Source organism: Pseudorca crassidens, chromosome 19 (genome assembly GCF_039906515.1).
Source record: "Pseudorca crassidens isolate mPseCra1 chromosome 19, mPseCra1.hap1, whole genome shotgun sequence".
Lineage (NCBI taxonomy): Eukaryota > Metazoa > Chordata > Mammalia > Artiodactyla > Delphinidae > Pseudorca > Pseudorca crassidens.
Window position 1 is genome coordinate 20,768,278 of NC_090314.1, and position 27,374 is coordinate 20,795,651.

Consider the following 27,374-nt stretch of genomic DNA (forward strand, 5'->3'; position numbering starts at 1 on the left):
CCTTGTTGGTAGCATCGTTTGCAAATATTTTCTCCCATACTGTAGGTTCTTTCATTTTGTTTATGGTTTCCTTTGCTGTGCAAAAACTTTTAAGTTTAGTTAGACCCCATTTGTTTATTTTTGTTTTTATTTCTATTACTCTAGGAAACAGATCCAAAAAGATATTCCTACGATTTATGTTAAAGAGTGTTCTGCCTATGTTTTCCTCTAGGAGTTTTATAGTATCATCCTGCTCCTGGGCATATATCCAGAGAAAAACATAATTCAGAAAGATACATGTATCCCAGTGTTCACTGCAGCACTATTTACATGGAAGCAACGCAAATGTCCATTGACTGATGAATGGATAAAGAAGATGTGGTACATATATACGATGGAATACTACTTGGCCATAAAAAGAATGAAATAATGCCATTTGCAGCAACATGGATGGACCTAGAGGTTATCATACTAAGTGATGTAAGCCAGACAGAGAAAGACAAATATCACGTGATATCACTTATATATGTGGAATCTAAAAAAATCGTATAAATGAACTTAGTTACAAAACTGAAATAGACTTACAGACATAGAAAACGAACTTATGGTTCCCAAAGGGGATAGAGGAATGGGGGGACAGATAAATTAGGAGTTTGGGATTAACATATACACACTACTATATATAAAATAAGTAAACAACAAGGACCTACTGTATACACAGAGAACTATACTCAACATCTTGTAATAACCTATAATGGAAAAGAATCTGGAAAATAATATATGATACATAATAAATATATATAATATATAATAAATATACATAATATGTAATAATATATATAACTGAATCACTTTGCTGTACACTTGAAACTAACACAACATTGTAAATTAACTATACTTCAGAAAAAAAGAAAAGGTAGAAATAACCCAAATATCTATCAGCTGATGAAGGGACAAACAAAATGTGGTCTATCCATCCAGTGAAATATTATTCGGCCCTAAAAAGGAATGAAGTAATGACATCTGCTACAACACGGATGAACCTTGAACACATTATGCGAAGTGAAAGAAGTCAGACACAGAAAGCTACATACTGTGTGTAATTCCACTCATATGAGATGTCCAGAACAGGCAAGTCCACAGAGACAGAAAGCAGAGGAGTCAGGGTGTCAGGGTGTTTCCTTTTGGGGTGATGAAAATATTCTGGAGCTAGACAGTGGTGACGGTTGCACAACACTGTGAATGTACTAACTGTGACTAATGGTAAATTTTAAGTTATGGGTATTTTATCATAATTAAAATTTTTTTTTTTTTTTTTGGCTGCGTCCGGTCTTAGTTGCGGCACGTGGGATCTATCATTGCGGCGTGAGGGCTTCTCTCTAATTGTGGTGCGCGGGCTCTAGAGCGTGCAGGCTTAGTTGCCCCGCAGCATGTGGGATCTTAGTTCCCTGACCAGGGATCAAACCCACGTCCCCTGCACTGGAAGGCGGATTCTTAACCACCGGACCACCAGGGAAATCCACGCAATAATCTTTTTAAAATGGGTTGATCTAAAGGAAAAATAAGAACTTGCCCTCAAACCATGTTTTTCCTCCCCATTTTAAGTTCAAACCAAAATGGTTTTAAGGCCAGTGAGGGGTTTCTTGTGCCTATTTTGGAGACAGAGCAGTGGCAGGGCCCGAGCAACACACAGGGAGTGGACACCCCAGGGGGTCCGGTGACATCTCCTGCTGGCGCTTCACACACTGGAAATCTTTACGGAACCAGAGCACCCTCCTTATTTTTTCAAGAAAAGAAAGGAGATTTTATAGCTGCGGGTGACAGCTGCGATGGAGGCTGGCTGGCCGCAAGGGGGAGGGGCTTTCCTCCCCATCTTCTGTTACAGGATTTAATGGCTCAGCAAACTGTGGAATTCGGGGACTTTCATCTTGTTTCATCTGCTCCAAGCTATCATTGCAGGCAAATGGCCTTGATCAAGTTACTTTGCTTCCGTTTCCTCCAGTCCTCTGCTCATCAGAGAAATCCGCGGGTCAATGAAAGACCGGATCCGCGGGCGTGCTGGTGCAGCCGCGCATTGAAAAGTCCTGCACAGGGTGGGACATCCCAAGTCTCTCCAGGGGCTGAAGCAGCCCAGAACATGTCCCCTCCTGTACAGACCCCTGGTCGGCAGAAGACTCTTACCCCTGGCAGCCTGGGACTTGAGCCCACCCTCTTTTCTCCATGGCATTCCAGTGGCATTTCCTACTGGAGCTCTAACACTTGAAAGGGAACCGGGATGGGAGTGAGGTGAAGTGCAGCGGCCTGGTGCACGGATCCTCTGGGGGAGTGGCCAGCAGTTCCAGAGCCTTCGGCACTAACGCAGCATTCTCTGTGTTTGGTCACAGGATGTGTGTGTGTGGGGAAGCTTGCCTTGCACCAAGCACAGGCAGGTCGTAAACAGATGCTTTTCCCAGGGGTGATACGCGGAGCGAGTGTTTCACGATAAACCCCAGCGTCATCAGGACAGGCGGCCCTCCACCTGGACGCCGCCGGGACACAAGGGCAGGGTCTCCAGCTCTCCCTGAGGACAGTGGCCCGCCCATGTCTGCAGCTGTTCCCCGTGTGTTTCGCTTCCTTCCAGAAGGAAGTCCCTCTGTTCATGTCAAATCACAGAGGGCAGCTCTTTCAAAATCCTCCTTTAGGAAGGGCTACTTCTGTTTTTGTCAGGGTCGAATGGACACTTCGACCACAGTCACTTCTAGAGCGAGTCTAAGAGGCCAGCAATCCTGGAGGGGGGGGGCGTTGCATCTCCGATCTACTGAGTCCTCTCTGGGTTTGTAGCTGGTGAGGGATGGGGTGACACCACTTTTATTTAGAAAATAAAACTCCAGTCACTATATGGTTCTAGGCAGGCAGCACGTTCGTCGCGAGGCCCCCGGCGCAGGCTCCTGGCCCAGTGGGCGGAACCCCCGCCCATCCCCCAACCCTCCTGGCCCTCGGGTCAGGGACCCCCTTCCCCCAGGGCTTTCCTCTCTTGGGCCCCCATCACCCATCCCTCCCCTACCCGCTCTCCTTCTCTTGGCGGGTATTTACCAAGCGCCCACAATGAGGTGGGCTTCGTCCAGAGAGAGTGAACACAAAATGGGTGGGATGCAGGCCCCGACCTCAAGGCACCCGTCAACACTGAGAGGATGGGCCAAGTTTAACAAACACCGAGATACGCACAGGGGCCACCTAAGCGTGGGTGCCGGTGTAGGCTTCCAGAAGGGGCCATGTCAGACCTCAAGAAGCAGCAGGAATCATGCAGGAGTATGTTTCTGTTTCCTCACTCCCTAAATATTGTTTTACCTTTAGTCCTTTTCATTTTGTACATTCTCCTACAGTGTGTCACCCATGCTGTGGTTTCAATGACAGACAATTACCCAGTGTCCCCTGTCCCAGCAAGAGGTCCAAGCACGTATGTGCAGCCACCGACCAGACAAATCCCCTGAACGTGCCGCAGACGGCCGAGTCTTCCTATGTCCAACACTGAGCTCATCCTCTTGGCCCTTTCCCCAAACTGCTTCCCTCCTCCTGTCAAGCCTGTCCCGGGGAGAGGTGGCATCATCTACCCATCACGGAGACAGAAAGCCTGGATCAGCCTGGATCCCTCCTCTGCCCAGGTCAGGGCACCAAGTTCTATTCATTTCACTTTCTCATTCTCTCTCCACTACCACCATCACTGCCCAGAACCTCAGCCCCTTTTTCCTGGTTCCAGATGTAGCCTCCTAACCCGTTCCTCTGTCTTCGCTTTGCCCGGCACCTACTTCAAACGTGTCCTACACAGTGTCATCAGAGGCATGAAAAAGATCCTGTCGTCCCCCTGCTGAAACCTCTTCAGTCATTCCCTGGAGCTTTCCAGAACTGCCCGCCTCCCACCCCCACCCCCAGGCTGAGCTGGGTGTTCATCTGTGTCCCCAGTTCTCTCGAAGCTCTGAGCAGGCAATGGTGCTGTGCTGCTTCCAACAGCACGATCGGAGCTGACAAGCTTTCCCGACCGCTTACAAGTGTCTCCGATGTGAATACAACTCCCCAGTGGAGGTTGCAGGAAAGGGGGGGTAAACTCCGGCAGTCAGGAGGAAGGAGGGGATGGGAGGCCAGCAGATGCCGAGCCCAGGACGTGCAGGCCACTGCGAGGGCACCAGGCCTGAGGTCAGCATGAGGCTGCCCGGCCTAGGAAAGCCCACCAGGAGTCTGCCTCCCAGCCTGGCAGAAGGGCACGGAACCATGGCGTGAGGAGATACACACACACAAAGGTTTTTCAGTAAAAACCGGAAACCTCAAGCTTTCTTGACCTCTTGAAAAGCAGATCCGCTGCAGGTCACCAAAGGCAGAGCAAACCTGAAGAACACCCAGAGCGAGAAGAGACATTGCTTGCAAAGGAATAACAGGCTTTCTCATCAAATATGAGGGGGGAAAATGAAAACACACACTCATCAAAGGGTTTAAGGAAAATAACCGTCAACCTAGAATTCTATCCCCAACCCATCACCTGAGTGCGAGTGCCACAGGGAGACTTTCTCAGACAAAACAAGGGTGAACCTGGGGAAGTCGGGCAAGCTCAGCTCTCAGGTGAAGAAGGACCCGTCGTCGTCCGTCAGGAAAGACAATGGATCCAGAGGAAAAGGGTGGTGTGGGCGACACGTGGGGAGCAGACAAGCAGGCAGACGTGCAGGTCAATCTAAGTAAGTGTTCACTGTAAACGCAGCAGCAACGAAGATGGCTATTGCGGGGGGAGGGGTTAAACCAACGCTGGACGACATCTTGGAGAAGAACAACATGAGAGACGGGGTGTGGCCCCAGGGAAGCATTTCAAGGTCCCTGTCTCATCTGGGAGGAGGGTAGGGGGGCCGATGAACTTCAGGCTCCACAGACAAGCTGCGGAATGATGGCAATGGACGGTAAATGAGACCGTGAGACGGCCGCGTACACGTTCCAGAGAAGTAGAAGGAAGGGAGGGGGAGAAGAAAGTCTGCTTCACTTAATGGAAGGGAGCAAAGGGGAAGAAAAGGAGCAAAGAAACATGAGGACGAGAAAACACAGACTGACATGGATGTGAATCCCTGTTAAAAGGGAGATCTCAGATTGAACTGAGAAATGCAGCTATAAGACTATTTGCAAGAGACCCATCTAGAGCCTAATGACAAAGAAAAGTTAAGGGAACGGAACAAGGTCCATAAGGCAAATGTTAATCACAAGAAAGCTGGCTGGGGAAGAGAACTCGTGAGATAACTGTCTCCTTTATTAAGGAGTCGTTCACCAGGAAGATACACTCCAGAAAATAAAAGTTAAAAACGTGTGTGTGAGATGGCGTGAGCTCTGCAAAGATATAACGACATGTCTGCAAATAGTCAACCATCTTAATATACTTTTCCCCAAAACGTATAGATCTACAGATATTAAAAGAACATAGACTTGAACCCAATTAATAACATAGATTTGAACCCAATTCATAAGCTTGTGTGCTCAACTACGCCCAACAATTAGAGAACACACGTTGTTTTGAAGTACACTTGGAATAGGTAACAGACCCTAAAAGGTGGTTCAATAAATACTTAAGAATTAGCATCTGACTGAAACTATCTTCTCTGACTATAATGCAATACAAATAGAAATCAAATAAAAGGAGAATATAATAATAAGTACCGTATGCTTTTTAAAAATTTTTTTTATTTATTTTTGGCTGCATTGGGTCTTCCTTGCTGCACACCGGCTTTCTCTAGTTGTGGCGAGCAGGGGCTACTCTTCGTTGCTGTGCACGGGCTACTCAGTGTAGTGGCTTCTCTTGTTGCGGAGCACGGGCTCTAGGCCACGTGGCCTTCAGTAGTTGCAGGACACGGGCTTCAGTAGTTGTGGCGCGCAGGCTCAGTATTTGTGGCACACGGGCTTAGCTGCTCTGCAGCTTGGGGGATCTTCCTAGACCAGGGCTCGAACCCATGTCCCCTGAATTGGCAGGCGGATTCTTAACCACTGCACCACCAGGGAAGTCCTTGTATGCTTTTTTGCAAAGTGCTTTACAAACAGCAACTCATGAAATCCTCATGACAGCACGAAGTAAGTTCCATTTTCAGAAGAGGATATGAAGCCCAACAAGGCTAAGTACCTGCCAAGGTCACACAGTGGAGCCAGATTTGAACCCAGGCACCCGGGCTGGAGTCCAAGTCTTAACCTCTGTGCACGCTGCCACTAAAATAGTCATAGATATAATCGTTAGCTGAGCTCCCTACTTACTAAGTGCTTCTGAGCAGTTTTCATCCCCTGATCAAGAGCTCCTAGGGCAGCATCTGATACGAACAGGAGTTCCATAACTGTCACAGAAAGAGACGTAATTAAGAAAGCAGTTGGGACTCACTTCGACATCGGACACTAACCAGAAGACCTGAGGGCAATGTCAAGCATCTTCAAAGCAGTGTTGCTGAGAAGTGAGTTGGCGCCATCGGTGAGCAGGGGCTGGGCTTTGGGGAGCAGGTGCCTTCCTGGCACTGTGCTCTGTGCAAGGGTGTGTTGAGGTACAGAGTGTGATTAAGGCAGATGAAGAGGCCCTGGGGATGCTCACTGTTCCAGGGATGCTTTTCGGGAGCCAAAGAACCCTCTGCAAAGTGGATCATTACTCTGCTTGGTAAATCCAAACTCTCACATATTAGGTGCTGCTGCCCCATTGCTAATGAAGTTCTCAGGGAAACAAAAATGTTCGTAGGATGACAAACGTTTGGACTCATGGATTTTTGGAAACATACACGCAAGGCTGAAGAAGTTCCAGGAATTACATCAATGAACGTGTTGTCATTTTTTTTTTTTTTGAGGTTGAATGGAGATGAGTAGACACTGGTTCCATGCATGTTTCTCAGTAACACCCGGAGTCATATGAACAGATACGCCCCAGGATCACTTAGCCGTCTGCTGGCCATGGCTGGTGCTACTTAGCAGCGCGTCTTGTGTAGCTGTAAAAGGGGTCTCGGATTGGGGGAGGGGAGCTTGACAATCATCATCTCCCACTGATGGAGAATTTTCCACACACTAGGCGCCGCATTAAACATTTTACATGTATCATCTCATTTAATCCTTGCTGACACCTTGCGAGGCACTGTCATGATGCCCATGCCCTAGATGAGGGCACAGAAGCTTAGCAAGGTCGAGGAGTTCTGCACGGCTGCAAAGTGGTGTCTGTTTCTTGAGTGACACATTGAAGCCCCCTTCCATTTGTTTATTTATTTAGGTTTATTTTTTTGCCCCACTGCATTTAGACCTCAGATGAACGGACGTGTCTAGCTGTAGCGTGGGGCAATACCTCTGCTGCGTGCAATTCTTTAATACTTGGTGCTTACGAGTCAGGAAATAGCATTTGGAATCTGCTGTCATGGTGTTAAGGTTGGGGCATCCTGACCCACAGCCATGACCCCCACTGTCACCACTTGTCGTTCGCTTCCTGGGCATTTATGACATTTTACATTGGTGTTTCCAGGCCTGGTTGATTCCAGGCTGTCAAAGAAGGGGTGCTCTCCTGGTGCTTGGAGAATTCAGGTACTTTTTTAAACTATTCCCCGGCACACTGGCATCTTGACTTTCCAGCTGGAGTCCCTGAGGAGGCCTGTAGCTCTCTGGAGGCTCCTGGCTTCTGGTTTTGTCAACCAGAAGGTTCCTATTCTTCGTGCGTCGGGGGCCCTCCCCTGGCAAGGCGGACCCGGGCCTGGCCTCTGTGTGCTGGACGTGGCTGGGCTGAGCCCATCCTGAGAGGCCCAGTGACTGCTGCTCGGCCCTTGGATTTGCTTCCCTTCCACCAACATCAGAGACCAAGGCAGTGAGGACGCTCCACTTTGCTTTATATATTTGGAATCTGGACTCTCTACAGGCTGCAATCCTCGGTCCCTCCCAAAATGTCCAAATTGATGCTTTATGCTGGGGATAATGAAACCTTTCAAAACTGAACTAAAAGAACAAACCCACCGCTCCCTCAGATATGAGGAAAGAACAGAAAACAGAAGCAACAAAACAAAACACCACCAAACCAAACCTCTACCACAAAACAAATGGGATGGCAGCTGTGGACAGAGCGGCATCACAGGCAGGGGTGGTGTCCCCTCAGGGCGCTGCCCCGTCACCTCCAACAAGAGGGTGTCGGCTCTGGAGCCTGAGCTCAGGTCCTCTGCGTCCATCCCACCCTCCATGGCCTCCTCTCTCTTCCCACCTCTCCCTTCTTTCTCTGTCTCCCTTCAACTTCTCATCTCAGTGATTTGCTCTATTGTCTTTGGGGCTTTATTTTATCAAAAAATATCTGTTTGAGAGATTTATTTTCCTCTTTGCTGTGTTAAGCTTTTTTTTTTTTTCTTCTTTTTTTCCATCTTGGCTGTTTCCTGCTTACGTTTCTGCTCCTCCTGTCCTGATACTTCTGCTAACAGTACCTCCAAAGTTAGCTCCGTCTGTGAACATTGGTGTTTATTTTCTATTCACATCATTAATGAAGGTGCTAAATAAGCCTGGATTGAACACAAACCAGGACCCACGTCTTCCTTTGAACAGATGATTTTTAGTGGTTTGTTGGAATACCATTCTGTATCTACCTGTTCTATTCACCATCATCAAGGAGCATCTGAGCTTCTGTGTGTGTGGGGCTGTGGCCCACTGCACAGGGGAGTTTGCAGGACCCCAGTCTCTGCCATCCGAGAACTGGGCATTTCAGGCGGTTTGCAGCGACACACACACAGGGGACATATACACTGAAAAGAGAGTCATGAAAGAATGCTTAAATAAGATTAATGATGGTACTTTTGAACAGGGTTGGGAACGAAGAAGAAGTCTTGCCATGAGCTCAGGAATTCCTCGGCATTATCTTGAAACATGTCCTACATCAAATATCTGAGTCTAAGGCTCTGGGATAGAAGATAGATAATAAAACAGCCTCCGTTCTCAAGAAGCTCAGAGACTGGGGAGGGAGGCCGACTTGCTGACAAATAGCTACTATGTAAGGCGTGAAAGCTGGCACCATTAAAGGGCTGCAGGGTGCGCTCAGGAAGCACAGGTGGGGGGAGTGAAGGATTCTGCCTGCTTGCTGGGTGCAGCCCCTTGGGCCATGGAGCTTGAGGCTTTGAAATGCAGATGCATCATGGGAATAAACTGGGCTCTCAGCACCCCGGTCCGGAATGTGACCTGATCTCTCTTCCTCACGCTGCTCCCCACCCACGTGGAGGAAGCCAGAGCCGCGGGGCAGGGTGCTGAATCCCCGGGGAACGGCACACCCTCCGCCTAGCGGCCTCGCCCAGCTTGGCCGGCATCTCTCCTCCCTCCAGCGACGTCCCTCAAGCTCTAGTTGCCCTTCCTCCCTGCAGCCTACCTGGGCCTCCCCAGCCCAGATCTCCAAAACCCAAAGACAGGAGGTGACAAACTGCCCCTTGGAGGGTGAAGAGGACTTGGACGAACAGAGATGACCTGTTGAAGCCTAAAAGTGAAATTTAGAGAACATGCAGGGAACGGCAAGTGTGGGGCTGTAGTTCAGGATGCAACTGTGTCTGGAGACTGGTGGGAGAGAGGCTGGGGTAGATAACAGGCGAGGAGTTTAGGCTTAACTCTGCAAGCAATGGGGACTCCCTTAAGGATTCTTGAGTGGAGAAGAGAGATAATACTTTGTTTTTATCCGTGCACTTACCGCTATCTGAAACTGACCTATTTGATTCTTGGCTTCTTCACTGTCTGTCTTCCTATGGCTCCCACCCCCTTCCTAAAGGGAAGCTCCACAGGAATGGGACCTCCTCCTTATCGCTGTGCCTAAGAGTGTCTGGCATAAAGTAGGTGCTTATTTAATAAACGAGCGAATACATGAAATTGATAGGAAACAGGTGGTGTGGAGGATAGACTGATGGGGGCATTTAAAAGCAGGCAGACCAGGTAGGAAACTAAATCAGGGAAGAAAGGGCTGTGGTTGTTAACAGGGCAGACACAGGTCAAGTTTGAGAGATGCTTCAGAGCAAGAATTTGGTGACCACTGAACGTAGATGGTAAAAGGTAGCGTCTTCCACATCTCTAGGTTGTCAGCGTGGGTGATGGAGAAGGAAACAGAGTGAGTTTGGTTTTGGACAATGTTGAGTTTCACTTCCTCTGGAAATGATCCAAAGGGTTTCGCTACCTGTTATGAGGACTCACTGGGGAACATATACCTCATTGTTCTCCCTCCCTTAAAGGACTGTGTGATCCAGTGGGGAGATCCTATATCAAAATTGTTTCCCAAACCTATTTTGTAAGCAAATTCTGCTATAAAGTAAGTATTTACAATATTATCCTGATTCCGTGCTATATTAAGCAAATAAGCCTCCAATTTGACAATTCAGTGTTAAAATGGCAAGTGAGCAGCCCGGGTACCATTCTCATGCACCCTAAACTCCTTAACGTTTCTCACTTTTTATTCAACTGTCTTCTTCTTCTTTTTTTTTGGCCATGCCCCACGGCATGTGGGATCTTAGTTCCCTGAGCAGGGTTTGAACCTGAGCCCCCTGCAGTAGAAGCGCAGAGTCTTAACCACTAGACCACCAGGGAAGTCTCAATGGTCTTTTTTTTATATATAAATTTATTTATTTATTTATTTTCGGCTGCCTTGGGTCTTCGTTGCTGCGCGCGGGCTTCTCATCGCGGTGGCTTCTGTTGTTGCAGAGCACGGGCTCTAGGGCGCACGGGCTCTAGGGCGCACGGGCTTCAGTAGTTGTGGCACGCGGGCTCAGCAGTTGTGGCTCACGGGCTCTAGAGCGCAGGCTCAGTAGTTGTGGCGCACGGGCTTAGTTGCTCCGCGGCATGTGGGATCTTCCCAGACCAGGGCTCGAACCCGTGTCCTCTGCATTGGCAGGCGGATTCTTAGCCACTGCGCCACCAGGGAAGCCCATCAATGGTCTACTTGTTGATACTTTTCCCACCATTCTTTCCAGCAATTTTTATCTGAAAATGTCCAAACTTTAAAAGCAGTATTCCTAGGAGCAATAGTGCAAATTATAAAGGCGGGGGGCTGGGGAGGAAAAGAAAGGCCTAATTCTTGCTCTGCAAATAAAAGGTCACATTCTCTAGAATTGTGGTGACCTATAGGAAACCGGAAACTGGTCACTGTCCAACAACAATCAGCACATTATGGTTTACTGAACAGTTAGTTCAAGTTCCCATGTAGGGGCGGTTTGCACATCCAACTGCTTGCTGAGCCTGGAAAAAGTGATTTCTCGTGGATACTAACCAGTCCTTTGGAACTCTGGCTATAACACACCCGGGAGTCAGACAGTGCAGCTGGCAGCGGCAGCAGGGAGGAGACGGGGACTGGGACTTCCAGGTTCTGTGTATTTCTAGGAATGTTGCTTAATCGAGACAGGAGACAATGGGGCCTGGTGGAGAGAACAGGCCTTTGGAATCAGCCAGTCTAGGGTGTGAATCCAGCTGTATGGCTCTGGGTGATCACTTACCCTTTGAAGCTTGGTTTCCTGAACTGGGATAATAAACAGTGGTAATGCTTTTCCAAAGGGTTTTGGTGAGAGTTAAAGGACAAAATAGGGCTTCCCTGGTGGCGCAGTGGTTGGGAGTCCGCCTGCCGATGCAGGGGACACGGGTTCATGCCCTGGTCCGGGAAGATCCCACATGCCGCAGAGTGGCTGGGCCCGTGAGCCATGGCCGCTGAGCCTGCGTGTCCGGAGCCTGTGCTCCGCAACGGGAGAGGCCACAACGGTGAGAGGCCCACATACCGCAAAAAAAAAAAAAAAAAAAGGACAAACTATACATGGGCACAGGGGCTAGGGCGATGCCTGGCTCGGAGTAAGTGCCCCTTGAACGTCTGTTAATGGAGCCAAGTGCTTTAAAGAAGGAGATCCTTATGTTTAGAATGTTGGTTAAACAGTTGATACGGGGGCTGAAGGGACCCTTGCCCTTGTGTCTCAAGGCCTCTTCGCTTGACCATGGATAGCCCCTTAAGCAATAACCGTGCCACCTCCTAGGGCCATATTGGTAAAAAGGCTTGTCGATTCCAGAAAGCCCTTTTAACTTGTTCTTGAGTATTTTAAGATCCCATCTATGCTGACAAAAGATGATGTTTTCTTCTCGGGGGGCAGATGACTGCACTTTCCACCTCACTCACACTAAACCTTGCTGCCCATCCAGGCAGCTGTGATCCACGGTGCGGAATATCTGATTAGGTAGCAAGGAACTGGGGATTTCTGTTCGAAGGGGGAACTCAACAAGGTTAAAATAGAAGCAACTATCTCATGAACCAACCCAGAGCACTGAGATGAAAAGAAACAAATTGCTCACTTTCTACCACCTGTTTGAGAACAGAAGGATTTGCACTCAGTTATGTTAGCTAGAAAATGTACCCCTGACTCATTGTGGTACAGAAGCCTTTACCACACGAATGCTTTTGATGGAAAATCCGCCCCCTGCTCCGATACACCCTTTCATGCTGGTGATGACAGAGGCAACGTAGGCCTTTCCATCAATATGTTCTGCACACTTCTTAGCAGCTCTGCTTTTCTGCATTTGCTATTTTAAGCAAGTACATAATGCATCAATTTTCAGACTCTTACTCAATGCCGCTGCTACAGGACTGAGAACTCAGTAATCTTGTCAGGCAGCGCAGAACAATATTCCAACAGATGAAACATTCCATGCAGCCTTACTTCCCCTTTCCTGGGATGCGGCATCTATTTCTGGCCCTATAATGAGAGAGGAACCAGTGGCGGTGCTCCAGGCCCACTTTCCCCGGGAATCCCACATTACAGAGACCATTCACCATGCTGCTGCTGCTGGGATACACATCAGAGGCCCTGTAGGGGACTTGAGACCACTCGACCGCTATCCATCTTAGTTCTGATTTTAAGTTCCCAGAAACGGGTTGTTTGGATCCAGGCTGGAGCCTGCTGTCTGGGAAAGACAGTGTGGGTTTGCCCAGGCCACGCTGGTGCTTCTCCTGCTTGACCTGAAGGGTTCCTGTTCTCTCCACAATCACTAACTTGATTGAAGAGCCCAAGACCAACATTTATTTCCCTGTCCTCAGCTTCCTAAGAGATTTCAACGTGAAGTGTCCCCATGTGGCTTCTTGCCAAATTTGCCTTGACCTTGCGGAAGACACACTTCTAGTGGAATGTCAATTGCACCTGATACCTTGTTGGGCAATTTGGGCAGAGTTCCCTGCTGTGTGTGTTTCCAGCTTTCTGGCTTCTAATACAGGCTCTATTTACTGCCTGCAGGGTTACCTGGGAGAGAGAGCAGAGCAGTCTGCCTCTATGCCCGTTGGCTCGGAAATGGGTTAGTCACGTTTTCCAGAGATCTACTCTTCATACCTGGCTGCTATAAATGGGCTGGGCCACTCCCACCAAACCCTCCAAGTTCTGCTCATTTTAGCTCACATCAATTAAAAACGGCACAACAAATTAGACTGAGTGAGTGCATAAGTGATGCTATTGGAAAGTGAGTAATTCAATAATAGCTCTGCACCACTGCATTCGGTCTGAAGAACTAATTCATAGCATCGAATGATTCAGCCATCCCTATGGGGACCTTGAATTACTGGCTCAACTTCATCAGCATAAAAACAATCAAACCAAATACACTCTTCCTCTGGGGCTGGAAGTCAGACACCCTGAGTAATATTTAGGTCACTCCTGCCTGGGCAAGTCTGAAAAATGGTTCGTGCCCTGATTAGACAGTTGCTGATTTTTTTTAAACGACTGTCAAAGGAGGGGACCCTGCAGGCGTTTTAAGGCAAAGAGAGGTTCTGTGAGTAGTGCTGGAACAACCTGAAGTGGGCTGAAGCCAGTCATCTCTTTGTTCAGCCTAGAGTGTATCAGCGTCAGCTTCACAGCTGAAGTTGAATCTCTGGGTTTGGTGAGTTTCTTGCTTCCCCTAACCTCCATTTCTGGGAGCCCTCAGAGCAACACTGTTAACCCTGACTGAGCACCAGAATTGTCAGAGGAGCATCTGCAAAGCAGTGGTCAGTCCTTATTGGACAGACTCTGATCAGCCCGTCTGCATGTGGGCCCTTGGATGTTCGTTAGTGTTTTCTTTTTTTTAAATTTATTTTAATTTATTTATTTTTGGCTGTGTTGGGTCTTCGTTTCTGTGCGAGGGCTTTCTCTAGTTGCGGCGAACGGGGGCCACTCTTCATCGTGGTGCGCGGGCCTCTCACTGTCGCGGCCTCTCTTGTTGCGGAGCACAGGCTCCAGACGCGCAGGCTCAGTAGTTGTGGCTCACGGGCCCAGTTGCCCCGCGGCATGTGGGAGCTTCCCGGACCAGGGCTCGAACCCGTGTCCCCTGCATTGGCAGGCAGATTCTTAACTACTGTGCCACCAGGGAAGCCCCTGTTAGTGTTTTAAAGCCCTGGGTAGTATTCCTGTGAGCCCCTGCCGCAGAGCACCAAAGCATCACCTTCCCTGGGAAGGAACAGAAAGAAGGGCTGCCTTGCCTTGCCTTGGGTAAGTGCTCCAGTCAGCTGCTCAGGAACTGGCTTGGCAAATGACAAAGGCAAAATCCCCTTATTTTACAATTTAACTGATTCATCAAGCTTTTTATTCTGATGAGTTTCAGACATATTCTAGTTACACAAGAATTACTTAGAACAACTTTATTGAGGTACTTTGTACAGGAAGGGTGGAGTCTCTGGGGGGCCCCTAAGCTCACAAGAGGACCGTGGAAATGGGCACCCCTGCTCACCCTCTGGACAGCCCCCAGGCCCCATCACTCTGTCAGCACCCTCCTTCTTGTCCACTTCTCTTTATTCAACAGATACATACTAAGTCCTGAATGTGTGCTGGCCCTTGAAGATACAGGGGCATAAAAGACACGTGTTGCTCCTGCCCTCACCAAGCTTATAGTCCGGTGTGGAGACGTACGTAAACGTGAATTACACACTCATCACTGTTTATCACTGTTTATCCCTAATTCTGGGAAGAGCTCTGAACGTAAAAAGTGCAGAATGCTTTGGGATCAGTGCGGGGATGTAGTCTAGTCTCATCTACTCTTGGGGAAAGTGTTCCCTAGAGGCAACCGCAGTTCCACTTACTGTGTGTGCGTCCGTGCAGGCATTGTTCTGTGTGAATGTAGCCAATACACACATACATATACATGTATACTCACTGGGGGGCAGGGACTCTAAAGCAAAACCCCAGCCTTTAACCACCTTAAAGGCGTACCTTTCATTTCAGATGTAGGAATGACAGTGACGGGCCATGGTATGTTATGGAAGCAAGATGATACTGCAGAGCCACTGACTCCAGACCATGGTAAGTAAGAGTGGGCCAAGGTTGCTGGCTGTTAATCAGTGTTTCATCATTTAAATACTAGGTGTAGCCTTCAGAACATGGAAGAAGTCATTCCAAAACAGAGTGTTAAACCAAATACCTAACTATGTATTGGATACCGTTGGTGTCTAGAAAATGCCTTTTATTTTTAAAATCTAATGAGACCATGGTGTGTCCTTTTTACAGACACTCCAATAGAGTGGCACAAATCTGTTTTCTTTTTGCTTTTTTTTTTTCCCTCGAAGATGAGGGCATCAGCTAGACCATGAGCTAATCTGACATTTTAAGCCAGTGCCATTAGAGCTGCTATGCTGCCCCAGGACAAAGATGGATGACACAAGGGTTACGGGTTGGGGGTCATTACTATGGTCTCAGTGCTCTTCATTACCAGCTTAGGTGGATGCTAATAGCAGTACAGGACACTACCCCCCCGCCCCCCGCCCCCAATCAGGAGTTCAGGCCTTGGAAGCCCTGGTAATTCTGCTCTGGGGGCAGCGAACCCCATCTAGGTGAGGAACTGCTATAGCTGCTGTGTTCTCTCCGAGGCCAGACGAGGCATGTGCATTTCCATGACTGTCACCTCCAGTCACTCTGGGGAGGGGCGGGGGGCAACGAGCGGCCACGGGGGGCCTCGGCCGGTCCTCTCACGCCAGGGTGACCACGGCGGGCCGGGGTCGGAGAGGCAGACCATGTGCCTTAGGGCAGACGTCCAGGTGCGGGAAGAACAATACTTCCTGTTTTCTTAATCCTCTTTTTAAAAGACTGGTTTCAAGTGAGGCATTAAGGTCCCCAAGAATAACAAACGGGCCCCGGGCCTGTCTATGCCTCCGGATGAGGGGAGCGGGCTGCTTGATCTGGCACCTGCGGCGGAGCGGAGGCCAGGGGTCCAGGACCTGCGGCAGCTCGGGAAGGGCTGGTGCCGGGGAGCGTGGGGGCGGGGCAGCAAAGGAGAGGGAGTCCGGGAGGGGAGGGAGGATGGAAGAGGGGGAGAAGGGGGATGAAAAAGGAAAGAGAGAGGGAAAGAGGGAGAGGGAGGAGGCGGGGAGCGAGTAAGACAAAGCGAATCTGCACCGCCCGGGTGGGCTGCCGCGGGGGAGGCGGCGCCGGGCCCAGGCAGCGGCTTTTAGCTCTGCCGCTCCCGCGGTCGCCATGGCAACGCGGGCATTAGCGATTCCATCTGACATTAAAATGCCGCCGCCGCCGCCGCCGCCGCCGGCCCGGAGCTGGGGTGCTTCGGCCGGCGGGTGGAAAATGTGCGCTCACACACACGCATGCCCACCGAGGGGCCGGGCGGCGGAGGCCCCTTTTAGGCTGTAGTTTTATGCATCATTTATCGTGCACCCGCTTCCAATCCGCCCTCCCTCCTTCCGGCTGTTTTTGTTTGTTTGTCTTTCTAGAGAAGGTGATAATTGGGGGCTTAGATCATCTGCTGGCATATTGATGAGCTCACTGGGTTGCTAAAAGGGAATGGGGATATGGATTTGGGTTAGCTAAGGGTATGTGACTGGTTTAAGACAAAAACATCAAGAAACGGACTATCTGGACAAATAGGCTTGCTTTCTCTCTTTCTTTCCTTCCTTCCTTCCTCCCTTTTTTTTTTTTAAAAAAAAAAAAACAGGGCTGTGAATTAGCCAGAAATAGTTAAAAGGAAAGGGAGGAGAAAGGGCTAGCCTGCAGACATGTGAAATAGGATTAGCGGAAACCCTAAAGACCAAGGCCCACGGGAACCGTCCTGCAGCAGTTTGCCACACGTGACAATTTTCCTGCTCAGATGCCTGCTCCAGAAAAAGAAAATCAATCTGTGTGCCTTTTTTTGGGGGGGGTACTTGAAGCCCCACCCCATGGTATTCTCTCTCAAACTGTATTTCAGCACAAACAGGGAAAAGCTCATGAAACTGTACTCTGAGGGCAGAAACTGGCCTTAATCATCGCTGCAACTGCTGAGCCCATGATGGGACTTGCCACATCCCAGGCAAGGGCGATGGCTGGCTGCGGCGCACAAGTGAAATCTGCAGAGAGGACTTCCGGAGACCAGCCTCCAGAGTGTAAGAGGGACTGGGCCCAGAAACATCCTGGGAGCACGATGCCTTAAGGCCTCGCCGTGAAGGCAAACAAAGACCAACGGGTGTGTCCGGGAAGTTTCTGAAAACTCAGCAGAGCGTGGGCAGGAACATATGCCTTCTTATCCACCAGGTGAAGTCCCCCCTGTATGACACATCTCGCCTGGGTCTGGAGCATCATACTTGGTAAGAAAATAAAGAGGGATGTTGATGAATAACAGCCTTGCTGACAGGGCAGTGTGGGCTGGCGGGGGCTGGCTCCCAACTGCTCTGCGAGCTGTGGGATTCGCAGGAACGAGAGGGCGCAGTCTCCGACTGAACGGAGGGCCCTTTCCTGACCCATACAACTGGGTCTCTCTTTCTGGACAGGCGCTGTGTCTACTCCAAGAGTCCTAAGTAGTTGGGGACCATCTGGGAAGCCGCGCTGGCATCCCAGGGTATGGGAGGAGTCTTCTCATCCAGCCCCTGCCACAGCCAGTGACAGAAAAACCATGAATAAGAATGAGAAATGCAAACTGCGATTACTCTTGCGTCCCAGAATTCTGACCTGACCATAGTCAAAGATGACTGGCAAAGCTCATCTTCCCAGCAGCTGGAGAATAAACAGCGAATGGAAGGGCTAAGATGCTGAGAACACAGGGCAGGGAATGAGCCCCCTCTGCTCAGCAAGGCCTACAGATAACACACTGTCTTTTAAAGGACTGACCGAAGAGACCAAACCTCCATTCTGGAAGCTGAGAATTCTAGAACTCGGCCTTGAGAGAGGCTCTAACCTTGAGGGGCTGCTTTAAGCAGGGAAACATCTAGAACATTCTGGCCAGCAGGCTATTTATTCCCTCTGGACCTCTCCCTTAGGGACAGATGGGCGTGCCTCCCCCTAGTGTCACTGCGTCCTGACGGTGACGTTCTCCCAAACCATGACAAACAACCTACTCCTTGGAAACGCACCGAAAATAGGGAGGAGATGGCTCAGGCGACGCACGCTGTTTCTACAGCCTAAGAGGAGTATTCTGCTGGTGGACGGCGGAGCAGGCTCCCTTTAGGGGCTGACTTGGTGTGACGAAGGCCCACAGATTCCCACACAGTCATCAACAAACTGGAAAGAACTCTGAGGCAGTTAAAGGAAGAGGAATTTTCACAGCCTCATGTAAGTTGCTCCTTTGCTTGGTAGCCTGTGCTTTGAGGAATATTAAATATTAAATAGATACCAGTGAGGGGCTTCCCTGGTGGCGCAGTGGTTGGGAGTCCACCTGCCCATGCAGGGGACATGGGTTCGTGCCCCGGTCCGGGAAGATCCCACATGCCGCGGAGCGGCTGGGCCCGTGAGCCATGGCCGCTGAGCCTGTGCGTCCGGAGCCTGTGCTCCGCAAGGGGAGAGGCCACAACAGTGAGAGGCCCGCGTACTGCTAAAAAAAAAAAAAAAAAAAAAAAAAAAAAGATACCAGTGAAATGAATGCCCAATAATTTCAGATGAGCTGGGAAAACCTTAATTGGCTGAGACGCGGCTGGCGGTTTCTTCTTAGTCCGTGGCATCCTAACCAGCCAACCAGAATTAAGTAAACTGTTTCTCCGGACTATTTCAAACATACATGTCTAATGAAATGGACATATTCTTCAGGAGCAAATGATTTTTTGTTCTGTAGTTACAAGAAAAACTAAAAATGACAAAGTTATCATATAAATTCTCTTCCTGGGGTATCCTCCCACTTGCCGTGCTGACTCCCATCTCACCATGGGAGGCCTGGTGTTCTCTCCTAATCATGAAAGCACTGGATTCAGGGTTAGGAAGCCTTTGGAGCAAAAGTAGGTCCTCCACTGGTGGTCAGAATGAAAGAATTCTGCCCCAAACCACCATAATTTCTTGAAGGCCTTCTTAATTTTTAGATGTTTCTTAAGATGAGATAAAGACTCCCCTGCTGGCACAGTGGTTAAGAATCCACCTGCCGATGCAGGAGACACAGGTTCAAGCCCTGGTCCGGGAAGATCCCACATGCCGCGGAGCAACTAAGCCCGTGCGCCACAACTACTGAGCCCACGTGCCACAACTACTGAAGCCCGCGCGCCTAGGGCCCGTACTCCGTAACAAGGGAAGCCACTGCAATGAGAAGCCCGCGCTCCGCAACGGAGAGTAGCCCCCACTCGCCACAACTAGAGGATCCCCGTGTGCAGCACCGGAGACCCAATGCAGCCAAAAAAGACGAGATAAAGTATATGCTTGGAGGGGATGCTGAGTGAGCACATTAGGAAGATGAGACATACTGTTTCCTTAACAGACAGCAAAGTCCTGAGGGAACGGGATACAGAACAAGTACCACGTGATGCTCAGATGAGGCACGACAGGAGGATGGGATGACCTGGTACAAAGAGGACTCTGGGATATGAAGCCGAAGGGCAGTACAAGGACACTAATGATGGGGACCAAGGAAAAACCAGAGCAGAGGCAGAGAGGTCCCAAAGCCAAGGCTGATTTACCCTACACTTTTGAGGATGGCCAGTGTTCCACTCGCTACCTCACACTGCTTGTCCATCCCCTTACTATCCGTGTCCCCAAGCTTCTTGACAAGGGTGTGCTCTCACACCACGTCCCCTGCCTGCCTGCCTGCCATGTATAAGACGGAAGACCAGAAGCGCAGAGGACGGAGGGCCTGAGGGCTTGCTAGTGGCCAGGACGAGAAAGAAGGAAGGAAGATGGGGGGATGGGAGGACAAGAGGGGTAGGAGGAAAGAGAAAAGGGGGTATTCAGCATAGGAGTGGACCTTCGTTACAATCCTACAGCTTCATTTTCCAGAGAAGGAACCAGGCCCAAAGAGGCTGTGAACTGGGCCAGATCACTTAGGTAGGTAGCGACAGAAGTGAAACTCTCACCCAGACCTCAGATTTCCAACTCAGCGTCCATTCATCTAGTTTGTAAGAGGAAAGGAAAGGGCAGAAGTAACAAATATCACCAATAATGAAAGCGCAAAATGCACATGAAAAACAGAAAAACTCTTCACAGGAAATTGAGAAGATTCTAAAAGTCAGTCTGTTTAGTCTTTATGACAAAATAATAGAACCCGAGGCAGTGAACTAAAGAAAGCATCCTGAGTCTGGTCGGAGCAAACCCTGACTTCTCCACTGACAGGCAGCGTGACCGGGGGCAAATTTCTAAACCTGTCCAGGCCTCAGTTTCCTTAATCATGAAATAGGGATAACGGTAGTATCACCCTTCACACACATTTTGTGAAGATCAAAAAATCGTGATCCGTGGCAAAGAGCTTTCGCAACAGTGTCTGGAGTATAAACACTTAATAAGCCTTTGTGGTTTCTATTATGATGATTACTACAGAGCTACTACAACCAGGGACAAATCCGTTTTTCTTACTAGAAAAATGCAGTAAAAAATATTCATCGGTGGTTTCTCTGTATGGGCAAGCGTATCTATTTTCTTTGGGGCTAAATGAGTTTATCTTTCTGAGTTTCCCACAATATAAAAAGCATCCTTTTGCTTTTGTCTTTGGTGAAGCGTGCTTCCTTCTGATGTCACCTTACTCTTTCTTCCACTGCAGAGAAAGTCCCAGTCTCAGTTTCACAACTAAATGAAAGGTTGCTTCTTAGCAGAGTGGCACAAGTTCTCACCACGCTACCAGGGCCGAGGTGTAGGATGGAAACAAGGAGGCGGTGACATTCCTACATTTCATTACTCTTGTTTTCCGTAGGAAGTCAACTGGACTTGGATTCGAGCTGAGATTAGGAATCCTCAGTCGGAAAGAGTTCACGTGGCACCATACATTTTTCACCATCTGTAAAATGGGTACCACAACGCTGAACCAATTGATATGAAAGGGGAACAGCAGGCTCCTGGGTTCCAGCAGTGTTATTTCTTCAACCTCTCAGGTGATAATCCTCTGACCACTGACCCAGTGGCTCAAAGACATACCTCCCCTCTCTCCTTCCCCTTCCCCATCCTCATACCCATGTGGATTTCTTGGGCTATCTCATTTAGAGACCTGACTCCTGAAGGGTTTTACATTCCTGGTTATTTTTAGCCTCATTTAGTCAAAGTCTTCAAACACGGTCACCACATGGCATGCAGCTGTGGAAAGCACCTGCTGTGGTTTGAGTTCCAGTCAGCATTACTTGACATTTCTTATCAGGTGATTTCTAAAATTCCCTTTTTTTCAGGTGATCCCAAGAACTTTTTCCCCCTGGTGTCTTAGGTGTGACACCTGAGCTGGGCATCCGGTAAGCTGCCCCAGATTAGGGATGAGTCCAGAACCCTGCTAGAAAGGAAGATGTATTTCAGCTTCTGGGACTCAAATTTCTCTGCCCCAGAACTGTCAGGTCTGGGACGAGAGACACTGCGGTGGGCTCTGGTTCTGACAGCTTCCTTAAGGCCCTCCCTCTAAGCTTTCCAATTTCAGAAAGGGGGCCACTGTCTCTTGGGGTCTCAGGAAGAAAGCAGAGAGGATGAATGAAGCAGCTGGCAGGCCTGCGGGGAGCCTACCTTCAGTGACAACAGCTAAAATGTACAAGAGGCTGGGTTACTCAGCTGGAGGGAGAGCTGGGCTGGACCGCATGCTTCCTCCCGCTTCTCACCATCTTTTCTCCCCCTGAGACACTTACCTCCCCATCTCTCTGGGTCATGCAGCTGTTAGTCTATTGGTTTCACCCACATACACCCATCTGCCTGGAAGGCTCTTGGTCCATTTTCCAGACCAACTTCTATTTGTCATTTGATTCTCAACATCAGCATCACTTTTGGGAGCCTTTTCTGATCCTTCAAGACAGGGCTGTCTCTTCAATGGACTTATTAACACACTGGATTGTAATCGCCTGTTTACTTATCCAGTACGCCCTCCCCACAAGTAGATTGTAAACTCCTGGGCAGGGTTGGGGTCTGGTCCTCTGTTGTCTCTCCACTTCCTAGCCCAGTGTCTGGCCCAGCACATAGTAGGTGGTCTGTAAGTATTTGATGAATAACGTTCCAGACTCACCAAGAACTCCCTCTCTTTTTCCCTCCCTCCTATACATTTTTTCAGACCGTATCCAGCTCTGCTCCTCAAATCAATTCTCTAAGCCTCTATTTCATCACTGTATCGATTCAGATCACGTCCTTTGTTAATTCTGGGTTTGAAAAAAGTCTTCAATTGTGCCTATAGGTATGAAAAGGTTACGCTGTAGACACCTGGATAATATCTGTGTCTAAGAGAAATACATCAAGGAAAAGTGGAAACCAGGGCTGGATAATTGGAAGGAGCTAGAGACTTTTCCTCTGTCTCCTGGTCATTCTCCTGCATGAAGCCTTTGTTTTTTGTGGCCTGGTAAGTCTGGACCCCTATTTTCAAGGCATAGTTCTTCTTTTTTTTGGCTGTGTTGGGTCTTGGCGAGCGGGGGCTACTCTTTGTTGCAGTGCGCGGGCTTCTCATTGCGGTGGCTTCTCGTTGCGGAGCACGGGCTCTAGGCACGCGGGCTTCAGTAGTTGTGGCTCGCAGGCTCAGTAGTTGTGACTCACGGGCTTAGTTGCTCCGCGGCACGTGGGATCTTCCCGGACCAGGGCTCGAACCCGTGTCCCCTGCATTGGCAGGAGGAGTCTTAACCACTGCACCAGCAGGGAAGCCCCAGGCACAGTTCTTCTTGATGAGGAGATAGCAGAGGTTTCCAACCAAGAAAAATCTTCCATTGACCACCCGGAACTGTTTTCCATTTCCTTTCGAGAGAATTCTTACAGTGGAGAGGAAGTGTTCTGTCACATATGGGCCCCACGAAGTCCCTTCTTCTCCCCACCCCTAACTTTCTGCTCCCGGCAGATAGGAGCTGATGCCAGGGCCCGCAATTATCAGCAGTGCCATACAGCACCACCGCTGGTCTCTCCACGATGACTTTTCATAGGACTGTTTTTCACCTTTTCACAATGGGTGTCTTTCCCCAGCCCTCACCGTCAAGTGGTATCTTTATGCAGCAGTATACATGGTGTTTATGATGACAGCACATGCCTCTTATAACTGTAACAGTATTTGGCATGGGATTCAACTTTTTGCCTGAAAAAAGGTCACAGGAACAAGACCTCCATCCAAACGCAGGGCTTCAGAATGACCCTAGTGGCATCTGAAGCCGTGTCTGGTGCCTCCAGATCCACCCTGTATGCTGGTGAGATAACTAGCTGGTGGGGGCCCACCACAGCAGGGGGAGGCCCGCGTGGCTATCCGAGGGGTGTGGGCAAGATGAGTGGTGACTGGGTGTCTAGTCTGTTGAGATACTGCCAGGCACCGTGGGCCAGGGGCCAAGGATCTGCTTCCTGCCCTTGCTGGCTTGACATTCTAGAGATGCCCTGTCAGACAGGCAGAGGCAAGATGTTCCCCGCACGAGTCAAAGCTAAGCAAACGCAAAACAACTTGATTCTCATGGTAACAAAACTGGCCTGTTTGGGGTCTACCCAGTGTAAGGCTTGTGCCCGTCCTGGCCCACCAGGTTTGGGGGAAGAGGGTGTCCTGACTGGAGGACACGTTTAACGTCCTCTGCCCTCTGGAGGGCTGGCTGCGAGACACCCAGGACCCCGCGGCTTCTGCAGATGGCAGAAAGTACACAGATAACAAGCACAAGGGCAGTGCAGGGAAGCTGGTCTCCTCAGATTCAGGAAGTCAAGAGGGAGGGTAGCTAACCCTTCCATAGAACTTGGGGGTATGTGCGTGGGAATTATGGGGATGGGCAGCGGGTGGGCTGAAGAACAGCCCCGCAAAAGATATCCACATCCTGACCCCTGGGACCTGTGATTGTAACATTATATTGCAAAAAAGGACATTGCAGATGTGATTACATAAGGATCCTGAGACAGGGAGAGTATCCTGAATTATCCAGGTGGATGCTAAGGGCAATCACAGGTGTCCTTATAAGAGGGAGGCAGAGGGAGACTTGACACGGACAGGAGAGAAAGATCAGTGAGGCAGAGACTGGAAGGATGTGGCCACGGGCCAAGGGGTGCCGGCTGCCCCAGAAGCTGGAGGAGGCAAGGAGCAGATTCTCCTTAGGGCCTCTGGAAGGAGCACAGTCCTGCTAACCCCTTGCCTTTAGGCCAGAATCAAATCAGCGATACTGATTTTGACTGCTTTCGGCCTACTGACCTGCGGTACTGTGAGAAAACAGGTTTCTGTTGTTTAAGCCAGGGGTCCCCAACCCCCAGGCCGCAGGCAGGTGCTGCTCTGCGGCCTGTTAGGAACCGGGCCGCGCAGCGGACGGTGAGCGGCGGGCCTGTGAGCGAAGCTCGCGTTACCGCTCATGGAAAAACAGTCATCCACGAAACCAGTCCCTGGTGCCAAAAAGGTTGGGGACCACTGGTAAGCCACCAAGTCTGTGGTTATTTGTTACAGCAGCAACGAGAAACTAAGCTACAGTTTAGGTAGATGGGCCAGTTGATAAGACTTCTGACTCAGTTCCAACAAGCATTATAGTGGGGGAGCAATAAAAGAGAACAAGCATTTCATAGTATTATATTCACTACGTGGAGCCAGTATCAAAATTCGGAACGAACACACACGCCCACCCCTCCTGGATGTGAATCAGCAACTGCTCTTATCTAGCTTTGCAGCGTTAGGCCATCTCTAGAGTAATTCACTGCAAATTGGAACAGGCAGCTGTGAATTGAAAAAGAGAAGTGTGGGACCATCTCCCCCAGCTTAATCGGGGAGAGCCCAAGAAGGCATCGCGGCCGCACGATGGAGACAAGAAGGGAAGCAGAGGAAGATGAGGAGAGGCTTCCCTTTGAGGTGTGCACACCCTGGTCAGCGGGGAGAGGAACACACGCCTCAGAACAAGGGAAGGGAAGGACCTGCCTGCACCTCTAAGAAGCTGCTCGCTCAGGAAGAATAAGGGGTGAAGGAAGGCCTGACCCTTTTTCTGTTCCATCTTAAAACTCTTCCCTAGGGATAAGTGGTACCCTCCCGGGCGGTGATTTATTTTTAAAAAGAGGACTACAGGGGCATCTGATCTCTGGGTGCGCTTCGTGGCCGCGGCCAGCATGGGTGGTACGGGTGCCGCTTTGGGTGGGTGCGATCTTTGGGCTCCTGTGGCATTTGGGGGGTGGGGTGGGTGTCATTTAGCTTAGGGAACGGCTTCCAGCTTAGGAGGCTATGGTGTTTCTATGGTCTCTCCAAGGGAAGACGAAGGGGCACAGGAGGTGAGAAATGCCCGGGGGCAGGGACGATCACCCTTTCCCTGGGCCCGGCAGCAATACCAGAGGCTCTCCAGAGACAGGCTCCCGGCCACGGAGGAGGCCCTGTGCTGACTCCCCGCGGGTCCACAGATGTGGAGACCAGTCCCCTCACTGTGGCTGGGACCACAGCCCCGGGCTCCCAGTTGGACCGACCCTTGAACGATACCGTCTTAAACCCCCAATTCATTTCCTGTCAGCGCCACTTACTAAACATGCACAGTATCTGCGGCACTGGAGGAGGAGGGGAGGTCGGCACAGAGGAGGCTGTGGGGGGGTTTGCAGGAAAAGCACAGTGGACCCTAAATAACACGGCCTTGAACCGCGCTGGTCCCCTTACACACGGATTCGTACTCCACCAGCTGAGGTTGGATGAATCTCTGGGTACAAAGGAACAAGGCGTATGGAGGGCCGACTATATCTACCTGGATTTTCGACTGCGGGGAGGGTTGCACCCCTAACCCCCGTGTTGTTCAAGGGCCAGCTGCAGTGGGCACAGTCTCCTTTCTCCGGGGAGAAGCAAAGACAAAGACCCAAACCAGACAAAGATACGGGTGGCAGGTGTCTTAAGGCACTGACCCCAAGAGGAACTAGCAAAGGAGCCAGAAGCTGTGTGCTCATCAGGCCCCCAGCTCTCCTGCCTCCGCGGTCTTTGGTTTTAAGTCTTTTTGTCCATCTGTAAAATGGGGTTAGTATAACTACAAATGGCTGGGCTTAGTAAAGACAATTGAAGGTGATAATGTATGTGAAAGCGCTTTTTAAGTCCCAGTGATTGTGTCCCAACCTATGGTATAATAATGTACAGCATAAGGAAATATAAAACATGATACTAAATGAGGGGTAGAAAAAAATACAGACTGTTAGCTTCACGCCAAGAATAGAATAATTTCACTGTGACTCATCAGGACACTCCGGGACAATGATAAGAGACATCTTTCCAGGCCTCCAAGAGCCGATCTACCCCGACTCCAGCCACAGGCAGTGGTGCCCATGCCAGGACCACACTCCCCAGCCTCAGGGCTTGAGCCTGGATGGAGGTCATGTGATACAGAGTGGACCTTCCTTGGGATTCATAGATTTTGAAGTAGGAAAGATGTTCTCTTTCCTGGAAGTTGCTATGCTGGCATAATACAAGCCTGCAGCTTCCCATGGCCACTTTTTCCCCTGTGTAGAAGAAGCCTGTAGTAAGACAGAATGAGGCCAACACACAGAGACTGGGGGGAGTGGGGCCGAGAGAGTCTGGCTCGGGGAAGAAAAAAGGGTCTTGCTTCTAGTGCTTAAGCCCCCAGGGTCCTACAACTCTGTGAGTTCCTTCCAGGCTATTCGATTTTGGGTTTCAACTGGTCGCTTCATCTGAAAGAGCTCTGATTTATAGTGTGAGCTTACTGTGCAATACTAAATAAACCTTGATGAAGGGCAAATAAGAATGTTGTTGGAGAAAGATTCTACAGAGGTCATTGCTTTTCCTGAAAAACATGAGATCAGCTCAGCATTTGGAGATATCAATCCCCAGTTTTCTAAACCTGGCTCAGCATTAACCACCTTCTGTATTAATCAAACAAAAAGGCCACGTGCATGCGGCATGATGACTACCAGGAGAAGCTAGATTATTCTAACACCTGACGAGCACGACCGGCATGGGGAAGTGAATTCAACATATACACAGAAAATAATGCTGCAATGTGGACAAGAGTGACTGGGACAACAGTTCAGCTTCTAGACTATTAAGCAGCAGTTATTATTTTTCATACTGTTTGCTTACTGAACAGGAAAAATTCATGTTTCAACAGCAGCACCAGGACTCACAACATGGTACTATCGTAGAGGCCACTGAACTTAAAGCTTACACTCGCTCTTAATGGCTACATCGTTATGTGGCTGCAAACC

General features: G+C 49.6%; 1 protein-coding gene, 1 long non-coding RNA gene and 1 other non-coding gene across 3 annotated transcripts in view; 1 reads left to right on the forward strand and 2 right to left on the reverse strand.

The window, feature by feature from the left end:
* The window catches only part of MYO1D (myosin ID), a 346,572-nt gene that overhangs the window by 6,661 nt on the left and 312,537 nt on the right, over positions 1 to 27,374 (reverse strand). The gene's annotated exons all lie outside the window — the stretch shown is intronic.
* Positions 10,449 to 10,521, reverse strand: TRNAR-UCU (transfer RNA arginine (anticodon UCU)). Its single transcript has one exon. It is a non-coding gene; the product is annotated as a tRNA-Arg (tRNA).
* Positions 15,154 to 27,374, forward strand: part of LOC137211753 (uncharacterized) — a 73,199-nt gene continuing 60,978 nt past the window's right edge. The window contains exon 1 of the long non-coding RNA XR_010937201.1: positions 15,154 to 15,227. This is a non-coding gene — a long non-coding RNA (uncharacterized lncRNA). The remainder of the gene's footprint in view (positions 15,228 to 27,374) is intronic.